At 41.2% G+C, this 18,754-nt stretch overlaps 1 pseudogene; it reads right to left on the bottom strand.

Annotated features, from left to right (window-relative positions):
• Nucleotides 1–6,622: 6,622 nt before the first annotated feature.
• Nucleotides 6,623–12,317, bottom strand: LOC101009202 (annotated as a pseudogene).
• Nucleotides 12,318–18,754: the final 6,437 nt, after the last annotated feature.

Genomic DNA, 18,754 nt, shown 5'->3' with positions numbered 1-18,754 from the left:
CGAAACAAAGGGCAGCAGAAACCTCTGCAGATTTAAGTGTCCCTGTCTGACAGCTTTGGAGAGAGTAGTGGTTCTCCCAGCATAGAGTTTGAGATCTGAGAATGGACAGACTGTCTCCTCAAGTGGGTCCCTGACCCCTGAGTAGTCTAACTGGTAGGTACCCCTGAGTAGGGGCAGACTGACACCTCAAGCAGCCAGGTATCCCTCTGAGACAAAGCTTCCAGAGGAACAATCAGGCAGCAACATTTGCTGTTCAGCAATATTCACTCTTCTGCAGCCTCCGCTGCTGATACCCAGGCAAACAGGGTCTGGAGTGGACCTCTGGCAAACTCCAACAGACCTGCAGCTGAGGGTCCTGACTGTTAGAAGGAAAGCTAACAAACATCCACACCAAACATCCACACCAAAACCCCATCTGTACATCACCATCATCAAAGACCAAAGGTAAATAAAACCACAAATATTGGGAAAAAATAGAGCAGAAAAGCTGAAAATTCTAAAAATCAGAGCACCTCTCCCCCTCCAAAGGAATGCAGCTCCTCGCCAGTAACAGAACAAAGCTGGACAGAGAATGATTTTGACGAGTTGAGAGAAGGCTTCAGACGATCAAACTTCTCTGAGCTAAAGGAGGAAGTTCGAACCCATGGCAAAGAAGCTAAAAACCTTGAAAAAAGATTAGACAAATGGCTAACTAGAATAACCAAAGTAGAGAAGTCCTTAAATGACCTGATAGAGCTGAAAACCATGGCACAAGAACTATGTGACAAATGCACAAGCTTCAGTAACTGATTCGATCAACTGGAAGAAAGGGTATCAGTGATTGAAGATCAAATGAATAAAATGAAGTGAGAAGAGAAGTTTAGAGAAAAAAGAGTAAAAAGAAATGAAGAAAGCCTCCAGGAAATATGGGATTATGTGAAAAGACCGAATCTATGTCTGATTGGTGTACCTGAAAGAAACGGGGAGAATGGAACCAAGCTGGAAAACACTCTGCAGGATATCATCCAGGAGAACTTCCCAAACCTAGGAAGGCAGGCCAACATTCAAATTCAGGTAATACAGAGAATGCCACCAAGATACTCCTCGAGAAAAGCAACTCCAAGACATAATTGTCAGATTCACCAAAGTTGAAATGAAGGAAAAAATGTTAAGGGCAGACAGAGAGAAAGGTCGGGTTACTCACAAAGGGAAGTCCATCAGACTAACAGCTGATCTCTCGGCAGAAATTCTACAAGCCAGAAGAGAGCGAGGGCCAATATTCAACATTCTTAAAGAAAAGAATTTTCAACCCAGAATTTCACATCCAGACAAACTAAGTTTCATAAGTAAAATCCTTTACAGACAAGCAAATGCTGAGAGATTTTGTCACCACCAGGCCTGCCCTACAAGAGCTCCTGAAGGAAGCACTAAGCATGGAAAGGAACAACCAGTACCAGCCACTGCAAAAACATGCCAAAATGTAAAGACCATCAATGCTAGGAAGAAACTGCATCAACTAACGAGCAAAATAACCAGCTAACATCATAATGACAGGATCAAATTCACACATAACAATATTAACCTTAAATGTAAATGGGCTAAATGGTCCAATTAAAAGACACAGACTGGTAAATTGGATAAAGAGTCAAGACCCATCAGTGTGCTGTATTCAGGAGACCCATCTCATGTGCAGAGACACATATAGGCTCAAAATAAAGAAATGGAGGAAGATCTACCAAGCAAATGGAAAACAAAAAAGGCAGGGGTTGCAATACTAGTCTCTGATAAAACAGACTTTAAACCAACAAAGAACAAAGGAGACAAAGAAGGCCATTACATAATGGTAAAGGGATCAATTCAACAAGAAGAGCTAACTATCCTAAATATATATGCACCCAATACAGGAGCACCCAGATTCATAAAGCAAGTCCTTAGAGACTTACAAAGAGACTCAGACTCCCACACAATAATCATGGGAGACTTCAACACCCCTCTGTCAACATTAGACAGATCAACAAGACAGAAAGTTAGCAAGGATATTTAGGAATTGAACTCAGCTCTGCACCAAGCAGACCTAATAGACATCTACAGAACTCTCCACCCCAAAGCAACAGAATATGCATTCTTCTCAGCACCACATCGCACTTATTCCAAAATTAACCACATAGTTGGAAGTAAAGCACTCCTCAGCAAATGTAAAAGAACAGAAATTATAACAAACTGTCTCTCAGACCACAGTGCAATCAAACTAGAACTCAGGATTAAGAAACTCACTCAAAACCACTCAACTATGTGGAAACTGAACAACCTGCTCCTGAATGACTACTGGGTACATAATGAAATGGAGGCAGAAATAAAGATGTTCTTTGAAACAAATGACAACAAAGATACAACATACCAGAATCTCTGGAACACATTTAAAGCAGTGTGTAGAGGGAAATTTATAGCACTAAATGCCCACAAGAGAAAGCTGGAAAGATCTAAAATGGACACCCTAACATCACAATTAAAAGAACTAGAGAAGCAAGAGCAAACACATTCAAAAACTAGCAGAAGGCAAGAAATAACTAAGATCAGAGCAGAACTGAAGGAGATAGAGACACAAAAAAGCCTTCAAAAAATCAATGAATCCAGGAGCTGGTTTTTTGAAAAGATCAACAAAATTGATAGACCGCTAGCAAGACTAATAAAGAAGAAAAGAGAGAAGAATCAAATAGATGCAATAAAAAATGAGAAAGGGGATATCACCACCGACCCCACAGAAATACAAACTACCATCAGAGAATACTATAAACACCTCTATGCAAATAAACTAGAAAACCTAGAAGAAATGGATAATTTCCTGGACACTTACACTCTCCCAAGACTAAATCAGGAAGAAGCTGAATCGCTGAACAGACCAATAGCAGACTCTGAAATTGAGGCAATAATTAATAGCCTACCAACCAAAAAAAGTCCAGGACCAGATGGATTCACAGCCGAATTCTACCAGAGGTACAAGGAGGAGCTGGTACCATTCCTTCTGAATAGAAAAAGAGGGAATCCTCCGTAACTCATTTTATTAGGCCAACATCATCCTGATAGCAAAACCTTGCAGAGACACAACAAAAAAAGGGAATTTTAGACCAGTATCCCTGATGAACATCGATGCAAAAATCCTCAATAAAATACTGGTAAACCAAATCCAGCAACACATGAAAAAGCTTATCCACCATGATCAAGTGGGCTTCTTCCCTGAGATGCAAGGCTGGTTCAACATATGCAAATCAATAAACATAAACCAGCATATAAACAGAACCAAAGACAAAAACCACATGATCAACTCAATAGATGCAGAAAAGGCCTTTGAAAAATTCAGCAGTCCTTCTTGCTAAAAACTCTCAATAAATTCTGTATTGATGGAACGTATCTCAAAACGATAAGAGCTATTTATGACAAACCCACAGCCAATATCATAGTGAATGGACAAAAACTGGAAGCATTCCCTTTGAAAACTGGCACGAGACAGGGATACCTTCTCTCACCTCTCCTATTCAACATAGTGTTGAAAGTTCTGGTTAGGGAAATCAGGCAGGAGAAAGAAATAAAGGGCATTCAATTAGGAAAAGAGGAAGTCAGATTGTCCCTGTTTGCAGATGACATGATTGTATATTTAGAAAACCCCATCGTCTCAGCCCAAAATCTCCTTTAGCTGATAAGCAACTTCAGCAAAGTCTCAGGATACAAAATCAATGTGCAAAACTCACAAGCATTCTTATACACCAATAACAGACAAACAGAGAGCCAAATCATGAGTGAACTCCCATTCACAATTGCTTCAAAGAGAATAAAATACCTAGGCATCCAACTTACAAGGAATGTGAAGGACCTCTTCAAGGAGAACTACAAACCACTGCTCAATGAAATAAAAGAGGACACAAACAAATGGAAGAACATTCCATGCTCATAGATAAGAAGAATCAATATCGTGAAAATGGCCATATTGTCCAAGGTAATTTATAGATTCAATGCCATCCCCATTAAGCTACCAATGACTTTCTTTACAGAATTGGAAAAAACTGCTTTAAAGTTCATATGGAACCAAAAAAGAGCCCACATTGCCAAGACAATCCTAAGTCAAAAGAACAAAACTGGAGGCATCACGCTACCTGACTTCAAACTGTACTACAAGGCTACAGTAACCAAAACAGCATGGTACTGGTACCAAAACAGAGATATAGACCAATGGAACAGAACAGAGCCTTCAGAAATAATACCACACATCTACAGCCATTTGATCTTTGACAAACCTGAGAAAAATAAGAAATGGGGAAAGGATTCCCTATTTAATAAATGGTGCTGGGAAAACTAGCTAGTCATATGTAGAAAGCTGAAACTGGATTGCTTCCTTACACCTTATACAAAAATTAATTCAAGATGGATTAGAGACTTAAATGTTAGACCTAAAACCATAAAAACCTTAGAAGAAAACCTAGGCAATACCATTCAGGACATAGGCATGTGCAAGGACTGCATGTCTAAAACACCAAAAGCAATGACAACAAAAGCCAAAATTGACAAATGGGATCTAATTAAACTAAAGAACTTCTGCACAGCAAAAGAAATCACCATCAGAGTGAACAGGCAACCTACAGAATGGGAGAAGATTTTTGCAATCTACTCATCTGACAAAGGGCTAATATCCAGAACCTACAAAGAACTCAAACAAATTTACAAGAAAAAAACAAACAACCCCATCAAAAAGTGGGCAAAGGATATGAACAGACACTTCTCAAAAGAAGACATTTCTACAGCCAACAGACACATGAAAAAATGCTCATCATCACTGGCCATCAGAGAAATGCAAATCAAAACCACAATGAGATACCATCTCACACCAGTTAGAATGGCGATCATTAAAAAGTCAGGAAACAACAGGTGCTGGAGAGGACGTGGAGAAATAGGAACACTTTTACACTGTTGGTGGGATTGTAAACTAGTTCAACCATTGTGGAAGACAGTGTGGCAATTCCTCAAGGATCCAGAACTAGAAATACCATTTGACCCAGCCATCCCATTACTGGGTATATACCCAAAGGTTTATAAATCATGCTGCTATAAAGACACATGCACATATATGTTTATTGTGGCACTATTCACAATAGCAAAGACTTGGAATCAACCCAAATGTCCATCAATGATAGACTGGATTAAGAAAATGTGGCACATATACACCATGAAATACTATGCAGCCATAAAAAAGAATGAGTTCGTGTCCTTTGTAGGGACATGGATGCAGCTGGAAACCATCATTCTCAGCAAACTATCGCAAGAACAGAAAACCAAACACCGCATGTTCTCACTCATAGGTGGGAATTGAACAATGAGAACACTTGGAAACAGGAAGGGGAACATCACACACCGGGGTCTGTCATGGGGTGGGGAGAGGGTGGAGGGATAGTATTAGGAGATATACCTAATGTAAATGATGAGTTAATGGGTGCAGCACACCAACATGGCACATGTATACATATGTAAGAAACCTGCACATTGTGCACATGTACCCTAGAGCTTAAAGTATAATAATAAATAAATAAATAAATAAATAAGACTTTGGCTTCTATGTGGATAATTGATTCAATCCTGGGAGTCCTATCAGGGGACCACTGATAATCTGAATTAAGGTGGTAGTAGTAAAGACAGAGAGAAAGGGATTGAGGATCAATAGGCAAGACTTTGAAATGATGGGATGTGAGCCATGAGGGGGTAAAAGAAGAGGAAGATGACCTCCAGGTCCTGGATTGTTCAATTGAATGAATGGTGAGCAATTGCCTGACCTCCTGCTTTGCCTGACAACTGGCACCACTGTACCCTGCTTGGCCTTATCCTGGACTAGCAGAGCAGTTTGTAATTGCAAAGACACCCAGACACTTCTACCTATAAATCAGTTGTTAGCCAAGGAAATGAAGTCATTATCTGCAATATATGAGAAAACAAAGAGGGAGTACATGCACACACCCACGTACACACACTTATACACAAAGATGAAGACACAGAGACAGGCAGAACAACCCACGAATAGGCAAACCTACTTAGAGGGCTAGAGAATTTACGTAGGGTGGGAAACCTGATCCAAGGTTGTCAAACTAGGGAATTTTATTGCGTATAATTTTCTGTTTCTTTTTATCTCTTTTTTTTTTTCTTTGATGGTTTTTTTCTTTCCTGGAGGTTTATCATCCTGGATCATTTCATATATTCTTTCTCTCCCCTGTTCTCTAAAATGAACTTTCTTTCTCTTCTGTCAAAACTTGCCTGCTCTGCGCTGCTCTGTGTTCTACTTCTTCAGTGTCAGGTCAGCCTTGAATAGCTAATCTCATACAGGATTTCAGTATTGAGTGGTTTAACTGATGATCCCTCAAAGACTTTTTTTTTTTTTTTTGAGATACAGTCTTGCTCTGTTACTTTCCAGGCTGGAGTGCAATGGCCATGATCTAGGCTCCTGCCACCTCCACCCCCAGGGTTCTAGCGATTCTCCTACCTCAGTCTGCTGAGTAGCTGGGATTATAGGTGCCCGCCACCACGCCTGGCTTTTTTTTTTTTTTTTTTTTTGGTGTTTTTAGTAGAGATAGGGTTTCGCCATGTAGGCCAGGCTGGTCTTGAACTCCTGACCTCAGGTGATCCACCTGCCTCAGCCTCCCAAAGTGCTAAGATTACAGGTGAGAGCCACTGCGCCCAGTCAAATATTTTTTTTTCATTCTAAACAAATCTTTAAATGTTAAAGAGTGAATAATGGATGCCTATCAAGCTTCACCTCAGCAGAGGAAATGATATTGGTAGATGTTTTCCTGTTAGGTAAAGTTGATCAGGAGAGCTTTCCCATAAAAAGAAAGAAAGGAAAAGTTATTTATTTCCACCAACCACAAAATCAATAATACATTCTTCTTATAGAAAACTTAGTACATAGGCTGGATGTTGTGGCACACACCTGTAGTCCTAGAGACTCCAGAGGCTGAGTCAAGAGGATGGCTTGAGCCCAAGAGTTTTGGTGGTGGTGGTGGTGGTGTTTTGCCATATTTTATAGTTTATAAGGAGGTAACTGCTTCTAGGCATATAAGCTCCACATGATGTTTAAAATCAGAGCCTGAGGTTGAATCCTACCTTGTCTTTCTCCTCCTTGGCTGGTAGGCATGTGTTCAGGTCTCTGCTCAGAAGGCCAGGAGGAGAAGGCCACTGCTCAGGAATAGTGGTGCTCCATTGTGTTGATGAGGTCACTCTGGTCCTCCAGGAGCTCCAGAACTTGCTGCAGCATAGCCCTACCTAGGACTGGGCAGATGATCAGGGTGAGTGCAGGCCAAGATGTGCAGGAAGTGGCAGCCCTTCTTCGGGTGATTTGGTTTCTGGCAGTCTTCCTGAATTATCCAGTGGATTTTCCTATGCAGGTCTTTGTCTGTTCTGGTTACACAGCATAGGTTATGATAACCACCATCTTTCTGGAAAACAAGTCCTTTTTCCTGCAGCTGTTGCATAACATTTTAAAATATGCTATAAATTGCCTTGAAAGTGATATCCTTCTTAAAATTCCCTTGGTCAGAGCAGGTGCTGTCAGTAAGAGGCTGGTTAGCAAGGGACAGCAAAGCCTCCACCATTTCCAACTCCTGTTGGTCAAAGGTCTGCACTCTGTTCTCCATGGGGAATTCTTTGGCTTTTTCGCTCAGCAAATACATGATACTAGTGAGGGCCAGGGTACCTGGATTGCTTAGTGCTTCTTTCTCTAAGTCTGGGCTGTGGAAAGGCTTGGTCTAAACTTTCTGTAGATTAACGGGCAGCTCAAATGCCCTTGCAATTTGAATGTTCCACACTGGATCGTCCACTTTATAATAAGCAGTGGCATAAATTTCTCACTCTTCTCTGCATGTGCGGACATAGCCTCTGATTCAGAACATGTCCCCAATTTCAATTTTTGTTCTCTGCTCAATGGTATCTTGCAGCGTCTTGAGTATTGAGGTAAAGCTCAGTTCTCTTGCTGCATTTGGAGCAATGGATAAAAACTTGATATTGCTCAGTATTTTCTAGCAGATGCAGTTTATAACTCCAGTGCTGATAGAGTTTGGATACTTGTCCCTGCCCAAATATCATGTTGAATTGTAATCCCCAATACAGGTGGGGTCTGATAGGAGGTGTTTGGATTATGGGCACAGATAACTCATGGCTTGGTGCTGTCTTCATGATAGTGAGTTCTTGCAAGATCTGGTCATTTAAAAGTGTGACCCTTCCCCAGTCACTCTCTCTCCCTTGCTCCTACTTTCATCCTGTGATATGCCTGCTCCCCATTCACCTTCCACCAATTGTAAGCTTCCTGAGGGTTCCGTAGAAGCCGAGCAGATGCCAGCACCATGATTCCTATAAAGCCTGTAGAATCATGAGCCAATTAAACCTCTTTTCTTTATAAATTACCCAGCCTCAGTTATTTATTTATAGCAATTCTAGAACAGCCTAATACAAGTGCTATCATCTACTCTACAACTGTAGAAAACCTCTCTTGCTCTCACTCCAGTGGCAGTTCCCAAGATATACCTGTTTTATTGGTTCCTGTTGCACAAAAATACACCTGTCATCTGTCAGGACTCCTCAAGTCCAGGATATAGACTTAATGTAGAGCTTAGAAAAAGGCTAGGAACACAGTATTCAAACCCCACACAAGGGAAAGGGTCTCCTCTTCATTCTGGCTAAATTCAGTATGCATCAAGAGGCTGGGCTGTGGCTTCCAGCAAATCCTGAAAGGTTCTGCATCACTGTGTCAAGGATCCTGAAACTGCTTTAAATGGGTGGGGTCCCAGGAGGAATGGGCAACTTCCTGGCCATGCATGTGTGGAAGCACAGTGGGTGGATATGCCTGGGCAACATAGTGAGACCCTTTCTCAAAAAGAATATTAAAATTTTAAAAATACAAATTGAAAAAACTTTCTATACTTTAAAATAATCTGATATAATTTTTCTATATTTACTTCCTCTTCTGTTTCTCAGAATAATATTCGTAGGTTGAAATAATATGGTTGTGCTCACGTGATAACTGTAATTTTGAGTCTCTCTATTTTCCCTTGGTATTTTAAATAAGATTTCCCATTTCCCATTTCCCACAGGCTCTTGAAGAATATATTTAATATATTTATAGTATTATGTAGAAAGTCCTGTTGGGCTTAATTTAGTTTAAATTTCCACAACTTAATTTAGTTTAAATTTCCACAACTGTTAGACAATTATTTTTATAGTTATTTCCAATTTTCCTTGATAAATAACACAGCAGTGAAAATCTTTAAAGAATAGGTTTTAATTTAATTTTTGCTAATACTGTCTGCTCAAAACAAAATCAATATTATCTGAGTCCCTGTTCTGAGATTTTCTCCAAGTCTTTACAAAGTCCTGTACAACAAACATTCTTCTTTACTTTTTCTTCCTGGGGAAATGTTCCTTATCCTTCATGACAAAGCTGAAATGCTATCATTTGTGACACTTTCCTGAGTCATCTAAGAGTTCCTAATAACTGCCTTCTGTGGGTTCACACAGAACTTTGGCTACAAATCACAGCATCGCATTGAGGTGACCTGGCTCAAAACTTACTTCCTTGGAGGGCCCCGTGATGTCCCTGCCAAAGCTAGATCAGTGCTTTTGTTAAATGTTCTAGTGGTGGCTCTAGAATTATCCTTCACAGCATATATTACAATTACAGTTAAATGATGAATTGGGTAATTATTTCTTCATACCTGCCTCCTTCATTGGAATGTAAGCAGACTGTTCGATATTCTCATGCTCTGCCCTCAGAGCATTACAACTAGTTGGTGCTCAGGAAACGTCTATTCACTAAATGAATGAAAGGATGGATAAATGATGTTCCAAAAACATTTTAAACATAAAAAGCATCTAGAGAGGAATAAAATATAAAGAAAGAATTCTCTTTACTCAAAGAAATGTTTCCATTTGCTCATAATCTACATCAGCTTTATAGTCAACATACATTGTGGGATTATTATAAGCCAAGTGCTGCGCTAACCTTTGTTACTTGCTCTATTTCATTTAAAGATAATATTGGTCTTAGGAGACACATACCACTAAGCCCTCCTCTTTATTTTGAGATGAAGAACTGGAGGCTCAGAGAGACTACATAATTGCCATGGTCACACAAATAGTAAGGGGTGGAAGTAGCATTCGTATGATTTGAATTTAAGTTCTCAGCCATTGCCGTTCATCTATTTGGGCTGCTATAACAAATATCATAAACCACGTGGCCTGTAAACAACAGAAATGTGTTTCTCACAGTTCCGGAGGTTGGATGTCTGAAATCATGGTGCCAGCATGGTCAGATTCTAGTGAGGAATATCTTCCAGGTTGCAGATGACTGCTTTCTTGTATCTTTACATGCTGGAAAGAGAGCTAGGGAGCTCTCTGGGGTCCCTTTTATAAGTGAACTAATTCCATTAATGAGGGCTCCACCTTGACAATCTAATTACCTTCCAAAGGCTCCACTTTCTAGTATCATCACATTGGGAGTTAGGATTTCAATATATGAATTTTAGAAAGACACAAGCATTCAGTTCACTGCAGCCACTATGTGAAGTCTTCTGGAATGTTCTGCCCTAACACTGAACCAGAATGTCTTTCTGAATAACCTCTCACTCAATGCAATTGGGTCTCTACAGCCATGGAGAACAGGCTGGGTATTTTTCACCATAGCTGTCCTCAGTACACAAAGACTCATCCTCTGCCCAAATAATCCCCCTCCAGGCTTAATCATTCCCAATTCCTCCAGCCATTACACTTGGGGCTAGAACATTTTCTGAACTTTCTTTGGTGCTTTTATTTTCACTTGAGTAATTTACCTTTCCCTTTGAGAATTAGTCAATTCCTCCATCTGAAAGAGGAAAGGGTGAACAGCAGGAAAAAGAATTAAAAAAAAAAAAAACCCAACGACAAATGTGTTATGATCTCTTCTTCGCTGAAGAGAGGTGGCACAGCATAATGATTGAGCCCATTAACTCTGGAGACAGACTGCTTAGGTTCAAATCCTGGCTCTACCACCTACCGGCCACATGAGCTTGAACAATTACATAAGTTCTAAATCAGCTCGATTGAATTCCTGGACTACTGAGGGCACCATGGCTAACAGAGATTGAGTACCACTCTCCTGGCCACCTTCTTGCAGCCAAGAAAGGCTGCTACCTCCTGACACCCTAGAGATATTTGTTGAGCACCTCCTAGGCTCCTGCTGTTATAAGCCTTTTGCCTACAGGAACTCACTTTGTCCGCAGAGCAACCCTATGAAGTGGATCCTCTTATTACCCCCACTGCACAGATGTAAAAAAGGGCCCTGGGAAATTGTCATGTCCAGCTCCCACAGCTGGTAAGTGGAGGAGCAGGTAGTCTGGCTGCAGAGGCTGTGCTCCTAACCACTCTGTCCTGCCGCCTCAACTTTATAAACCCATCTTAAGGGACCTTCACAATCTGCACGCTTGAACAACTCACCTCATATTCTTCCACTCTGAGCGATTTGACTCCTCTGACAAACTCTTATCTCCCGGACAGTCTTTGCCGTCCTTGCCTGCCCTCCCTTACGAGGGTTATTAAAATTGGAGCATGGCTCCTGGTGATTGATGGCCCAGAGGCTGATCATTCACTACCTCTCCTGGCTCACGGTAAATATTTACTTTTTGTTACAGAGGAACAATGAGGTTTCATACAGGAGATGGATGTCGAGTGTATATATGATATTATGCTTGTCTGACTCCTTTGAATACCCAACTCTCATTTCCCTGGCTTATTCCGGGAGAGGAGGAGGTGCCACAAGGTGAGCTGTTTGACTTTTCAGAGGGGGCTCGGGAGATTTGCAAGCTGGATGGATTTCTTTTTTTCTTACTGAAGGGCTGGAAACATAGTCTCCCTCAATAATTTAAGATCTAGCCAGGAGCCATCAGTAACACGAGTATCAACGGCTGCATTATTTACCTAATATTGTTCCTTACACTGACTCACATTTTAAACACAGATACATAATTTAGCCTCGCCCTAAGCACTAATGTCCCTCAAATCATGGATGTGATATGCTAATTTCACTAATGCATGTTGCAATGTGTATGTGACTGTTGAAATACAAAATGCTTTTTCTTGTCCTTGTGAATGTGTCTCATTAGGACTAGGCGACGGGTGACTTGTGTGCCGCTCTCAGCCCTGGCCCCTCCTCGCTATGTAATTCTTTACAGGTCGCAGCTCTTTTTTGTGCCTCCATCTCGCCCTCTACAAAACGAGGCAGGCTCTTAGCACTCCATCTTTCTACTCTTTGTTTTCTCTTTCCAGCTCTAGGTAATGTTTATAACAGGAAAAAAAAAAAAAAAAAAAAAAAGAGTTCATATAGGCAGACAGGTTAATCTAAAAATTTTTCTCGCTTACAGAAAGGCAGTTTCCAATCTTTACCTTGGAAGTAGGTTGGTAGTTCTTGTCATTCATCTATTATTGCTACTCAGAGAAATACATGAGGAGCGATGAAGCAACTGAAAGGTTCTGTAATGTAGTTAGAATAGAGCCTAAGTTGAGAGGTGGATGGAGGCGGAGACAGAGCAGGAGTGGGCAAGCTATTGAATTGCAAATCCTGCTTTCTAAGGACGTTCCCCAAACTTTTAGCTGATGTGTCTCCTAGTTTTCACCTCCTGTCTTGTTCTCTTCCTCTTTTTCAGCTCTCCTCCACCCTTTCTCTCTCTCTTTTCTGTCTTTGGACCTCCTTTCACTTCCTCTCTCCTTTCCCTTTCTTTGTTTCACCACTAATTTTCTATTACGTGTGGCAACATGAAAACATGTGTTTCTGTTTCTACAGACTCAGACAATAAGCCAGGTTTCTGAGAAAAAATGCCTTCAACAAAGAAAATAAATGTATATATAAAACATATATATATGGCTCAAGAGAACTTTGGCAAGAGGAAGGTTGTTTTTGACCCTGGGTACTCCTGTCTCCTTCCCCCTGCCCATCCTCTGCCTTCCCTCTGGTCCTCACAGCATGGGCTCTGGGGCACCAGGGACAAAGTTTACCTGTTCTCTCTCCTGCTGCTATGTCACAGCTGAAAGGACCTTTGGTATCATCTCAGCTAAGCCTCTTATTTTACATGTGGGGCAGCAGAGGTTAAGAGAGGAGAAGGACCTGCCTCTGCATACCATAGTTTAGTTTGGAGGCAGGGATGGGGCTAGAATCTCGATCTTGAGACTCCTGCACCAGGTTCTTGCTACTCTATGGCATTTGCCAAGTGATTCCTGCCATCCTGGATCACTCTGTCCTGACAGATTCTTGTTAGAACCACGTTTTCATACACTCTAATAACAACTGGTGATTCTCCTTCCAAGCACTTTTGCTCTTGTATTTAATTAATTCCTTCTCTACAGATTGTGGATCATGCCTGCCTCCCCTTTTATTTTAAGTGCCATGAGGGCAGGGACAAGGTTTTTTAATCCCAGTTCCCATAGTAATAATAACAGTAAACACTTAGTTATTGTATTAGTTAGGCACCTGTCTTGGGCCAGGCTCTGATCTGAACACTCCATGTGTTTAACTTATTAACAACCCCATAAGGCAGGTGCTGTAGTTGTCATCTTCATTTTACAAATAGAAAACTAAGATGCAAAGAGGTTAATTTGCCAGATTTCTCACATTGCTAAGTGGCAGAATGGGGGTTCGAACTCCCGCAGCCTCATTCCAGAGGACCTTCCTCTCCTCCACACTGTGCTGCCTGTCACACAGCAGATACTCAACAAATACATATTGATTCAATGCTTTATTTCCACTGTGCTTTTCAGGGAATACCCTACCTTCCAATGTGAGTAAAGACCTGATGTTTTGAAACTCTCAGGGAGCAGGAAGGAAGTAAATTTATTTTGGAATTAGGGTTCTTAAACTTGAGTGTGCTTGTGGTTTTTTTAGGGTGCTTGTTAGTGTAGCTTCCTTGGCCCTGTCCGGGACCTTTCCTTACACAAATCTCTGCTAGTGGGGCCTGAGAATTTGAATTGTTAACTGCCATCCAGGTGATGCCAGTGCAGGTGGCCTGGAGAAGGCAGTTTGGCAAACACTGCTTTAAAAGTTCTTCATTAAATATATCGACTTGAGCAGTGGTACGCCACTCGGCGGAGATCTGAAGCTGGTGCAACAACATCTATCTTTTCTGCTTCCCTTGCCTAGGGATTGGGTTTTGGCTTATTAAGTAACAGTTCATGGGACTTCTAGTGGGCTGGGGGCAAAACCAACAGGGGAAGCAGCATCTGTTAAATGACTGCTACAGAACCAGGAGCTACTTTGAGTTAGAGGGCATCATTAGCCCTCCTTTTGATGCCAGACACTCAGCAGCCATGGGTGGCTTCTCCTCTAAGGAGCACTTCAGATTGGCTCTGGTGGTGAGAGGGCTCGCTGGTGCTTTGAGATCCATAAAGTGATTTCATTTGACCTAGGAGAATAGATGTCAGTGGGATAAGACAGGATGATGGGGACCTGCTCTTTCACATTTGGACACTATGGTTTTCAATGCACTGCCTTAAAACACAGAACTCTTCTCCTGGCTAAGGAGAGGCTCATGCCCAAGAAGGGATAAAACCATTGGAATAGGTGGCCACTTGTTACGTGTTCACATGAGGGATCCTATTGCTTTACTTCTACAGATATTCTCTGCTCTCTATGGATACTGTTCACAGAAAACTCATAACTGCTCTCCTGTTTCTTCTATTTCTTATAACAGTTTCCTCATCCCCTTACCCACCCATCCATGCATCCTTCCACTTGGCCATCAAACACTTGCTGAGCACCTGCTTTGTCGTAGGCACTGTGTGAGGCACTGGGGACTTAGTGTCCAGGACAAAGTGCTGCTCCCATGGAGTTTCCACTGCAGTGCAGACTTAGAGTTCTTCCTGTTTCCTGTTATCCTGATTCCCAATCTCTTCCCTGTAACTGCCAAATACTTCATTGTCTCATTGTTTTCTTATCTAAGATAAACAAGCAGGTATCCTACCCTCTAGCTCAGACGCGTGTGTGTGTGTGTAATATATGGGTACATATACATACATGTATATAAACACATATGTACATATAAATACATGTATACATATACACACCTACATATACATATATCTTTAGCAAGCAAAGGTTGACTCTCAAAGGTCAGGGTCATCATTTTATTATTATCTCAACCAATATTTTTGGATGCCTACTATGTGCTAGTCACTATGTGAGTGAAGCCAGAATCCGTTTTGAGGCTCAAGGAATCCCTTCCCAGTCCTTCAGAGGGGGACCATGTCCCTGCTTTTCAGGGCAGAAAGAAAGAGAAGGAACTTTCAGGCAGCTGTTTGTTTCTCTTTATTCACGTCATTTATTAGAAAGAGTCATGTGACAAGAAAAGGTCCCATTGTGTTCACAACTAAAAAACACAGATTATTAACCCTGCTGGAAAATCATATTCTATGTATATGCAATTAACCTGTTTCCTGTTCAGAGGGTCCTAAAACCCAACAAGAAAAACCCCAGATATCATCTTGATACAGACGTGGATGCTTTTACCCCAACCTCCAAAGTCCCCAGCTATAAAACACTGCATTTTGTGAAATTTATTGGCAACAAATTAGCTTAGATTTATTGCAGATTATTGATTTCAGCATTCAAAGGTTAATGAGGTTTGTGTCTTCATTCAGCACTTCTGCTCTGGGGAGAATAATGAGATAGCTGGAAGACACAAACTGTTCAATTAAAACAAACAGATGACGATAACGTGCATCTTGGCTGTATTCTGATACTTTTTTCCTCCCTCTTCTCTTTCTTTTTCTTTCTCAACATAGTCTAATTTCTCAATTGATTTTTATCTTCACATGTGAGTAGATGACTCAGGTGATCCCAGGCAGCATTGTTACAAATTATAGGTAATTCCCTCGTGGACCTTATGTAGGGAAATGGAGTTCACCTACACAGTCTATCAGGGGTTCTTTCTTCTAATACACCTACAGACATCTCTGCGGCTCCATGATAGAAATGCAAACTGATTAATGCTCAATTAGAAACCCTAGACCAACAGAAAGATGCAGCTGCACTGTGATAAGTGGGAGGCTGGAGGAGATGGAAGACGTATTGCATTTCCAGAGAGTGGCTAGCAACAGACTTTTCGCTGGGCTTAAGTAACTTCAAACAATTGTTTCTCTTTGACCACTACAGATTTTCCAGCTTCATCATCTATTTGTGAACAGTTTTGCTTCTATTTTCATTATGTGTGCTAACACAGACTTTTTACAGATCACAGACTTTATCAAGTTTATTCATTAATTCTAGATAAAATGATAAAGTATCCAGAGAGCTTGGGCTCTGTGTTCTTCAAGGTCTTTGTGAAGAATGCCACAGCCTGGATTCGCAGAGAATAGTTTCTGTCCTCTCTGTATCTGGCTCAAAGCCTTATTAAAACACAAGCCTGGCTCTCTAGTGAAGAGCTACCCTAGATACCACTAGAAATTGTTTTCTCAACAGTAACTTTGTGTCTATCCAAAGACAAATTACATTTTTGCTCAGGCATTCCTTCGATAGCTTCTCTTTGGTTTAATTTTTATGGGGCCACAGAGGGAAGACAAGTTACTGGACCAAGTTTATGTTTTAGTCATGGAGTGTTAAGGCTGAGAGGAAGCTTAAAGTTCATTTGGGGCCTCCCTCTCATTTTGCCACCAGGAAAATGAAGCGCAGAAGGGAAGTCTCAAATCCAACACTGTGCAAAGCCAGCTCCCTGATAGTTCTGTCCACGAGAAAATGCAGGTGCTCTAATGCTATGCTGATAAGAACCACCTTGAAAGCCCTGAGACTGTCTTTACCACTGGACTGATTCCTTGGAGGCCATAGATTATCCTGTATCTTCTTCCACTGCCTGTCAGTCACAAGCTGTTGCTGTAAAACCACTCAGAATGCATTTTGGTTGTGATGGGAGTACACTAAACTCAGTGAAGTTCAGCTGAAATATAATTCTTGAGAGTGTATGCAATTAGTAAAGCTAAAATCTGGAAAATGTTGAAGACCCTGTTGGGTCTCTTAGAATCTCAGACCTTGAGTTAGAAGACATCCTAGTAGTAATCTAGCCTGGCTCACAATTTAATGTACTTCAATCCTCTTTATAACATAAACCCTTGGACAACAGTGAAGGTACTAAACCCAAGGCCTAAAGCACATTTCTTAAGTTTTTAATATTGGAGGACTTTCTGCAATGCTATTCCTTTCCTAAGATTTTTCATGCTATCCATCCCTGAAGTAGCATTCGGGAGCCAGTCTTGTTGCTAATGGAGCTTATATAAATGTAACATGGTCTCCAAAACTTTGCCCTCTTTGTGTGAACATTAAGTAATGTCTTAAAGAAACTTTTGGTGTGACCTCTTTGCTAGCCATGTGGCCATTCTTGTCAACCAGAGATTTCTGCATTTGGAACAGAACACAAGAAAGAAAAGACCCAGCATGATATGACCCCCATGTCCTTTCAGAGAGACAGTTGAGAAATATGACAATGATGGTACAGTTTTCTAAAGCTAGAAGCAGTGACGTTAGAAACTCTTAAAATAAGTATTTCGCATTGGTGATACACTGAAATGAGCAAACTGTAGGTTTTCAAACAAAGAGATAAATCCCACAAGACAGTATCATAGGTAACATTGTGCATTGAAAGGGCGTGCTGCTCCAGCTAGTGGGAGTGCTGCTGGTGCAAAGCTCTCAGCTGTCAGCCCCTCCAGGAACTGAAGAGATCCATCGTGTCCAAGGTTATGTCCACTTCTTGGGGACAAGGGTCATCCAATAACTAGTTCATATGGGGTATAAAACCTTGGCCCTCTACCTTTAACCTGTACAACTCTGAAGAATCATGCCAGCATCAGAACTTCCTGTGGGGTCAACTGATAATTCTACTGGGACTGTATCACAGCTCAACTTTCTTGCTTTAAACAATCCTGCTTCCTTTCCTTCCCTTCCACAGGTGTTGACCCCAAGGACCCATCTTACTTAATCTCTTGCATACTGTCTTGTCAGCATCTGCTTTTCAGGAAACCCAACCTGCAACAGAGACAGCATCCTTTAGGATCACTATAGAACAGGCATCAGCAAATTCTGATAATAATCATCTACTTCACTGCCTGTCTTTGTAAATAAAGTTTTATTGCAACACAGCCACATTTATTCATGTGTATACTGTCTATGGCTGCCTTCCTACCACAGAGATCGTATGAGTATGGTCCACAAAGTGAAAAATGTTTGTTATCTTGACCCTTCGCAGAAATAGTTTACTGATCTCTGCTATAGAATCCTGGATGATTCCAAGTCTTTGCTATTGTTTGTAGGGACACGGATGCAGCTGGAAACCATCATTCTCAGCAAACTATCGCAAGAACAGAAAACCAAACACCGCATGTTCTCACTCATAGGTGGGAACTGAACTATGAGATCACTTGGACTCGGGAAGGGGAACATCACACACCGGGGCCTATCACGGGGAGGGGGGAGGGGGGAGGGGGGAGGGATTGCATTGGGAGTTATACCTGATGTAAATGACGAGTTGATGGGTGCAGCACGCCAACATGGCACAAGTATACATATGTAACAAACCTGCACGTTATGCACATGTACCCTAGAACTTAAAGTATAATAAAAAAAAAAAAAAAAGAAAAAGAAAAAAAAAAGAATCCTGGATGAAACAAATATCAGATGATAGAGAAATCTAAGACAATAACCTCTCAGAACATTATGTATTTGAAATGGAATTTTAAGCATCTG

This window comes from Papio anubis, chromosome 5, assembly GCF_008728515.1.
Source record: "Papio anubis isolate 15944 chromosome 5, Panubis1.0, whole genome shotgun sequence".
NCBI lineage: Eukaryota > Metazoa > Chordata > Mammalia > Primates > Cercopithecidae > Papio > Papio anubis.
This window is presented reverse-complemented; position numbering and strand designations above follow the sequence as displayed.